We start from the raw sequence: 728 nt of genomic DNA, 5'->3' as shown, positions 1-728 counted from the left end.
TGGAATACGAGGCTCAACGAAGAGTTAACCAGATTCGGGCTAGAGAGATCGAACGCGGACCCGTGTTTATACTTCAGGAGAAGGAAGGACAGCGTACTTATTGTCGCTGTTTACGTCGACGACATACTCGTGGCATCACCAAATCAAAGCGATATTCGGGAACTAGGAAGGCACCTATCAAGGGTGTTCGAAATCAAAGATCTGGGACCCGTGCATTATTTTCTCGGAATGGAATTCAATAGAGAAGAAGACGAGATCACGGTGTGTCAATCCGGATACATCCGGGACGTGCTGGAACGTTTTGGGATGCTCGAATCGAGAGCGGTTGCAACTCCGCTCGATCCTGGGACGAAACTCGAGAAGAGCGAGGACGAACCGACACCAGAAGAAGCATCTCTTCCGTACAGAGAGCTTGTTGGTGCTCTTATGTACTTAGCGGTGTGTACTCGTCCTGACATCACTTACGCCGTAAGTTATCTAAGCCAGTTTAACTCTAGGTATCGTACGAGTCACTGGGTGGCTGCGAAACGAGTCTTACGCTACCTTAGAGGAACGCAGAATGCGGGACTTAGATTCCGGAGGACAGGAAGATCGTTAGAGGGTTTTGTAGATGCCGATTGGGCGAACTGCGTGAACGACCGGAAATCGTATACCGGATTCGCATTTATGCTTGGTGGCTGCGCCATTTCTTGGGAGGCGAGGAAGCAGAAGACGGTCGCCTTGTCTTC

This window comes from Ceratina calcarata, unplaced genomic scaffold (genome assembly GCF_001652005.2).
Source record: "Ceratina calcarata isolate Rehan_Ccalc_2016 unplaced genomic scaffold, ASM165200v1 scaffold757, whole genome shotgun sequence".
Taxonomy (NCBI): Eukaryota; Metazoa; Arthropoda; class Insecta; order Hymenoptera; family Apidae; genus Ceratina; species Ceratina calcarata.
This window is presented reverse-complemented; position numbering follows the sequence as displayed.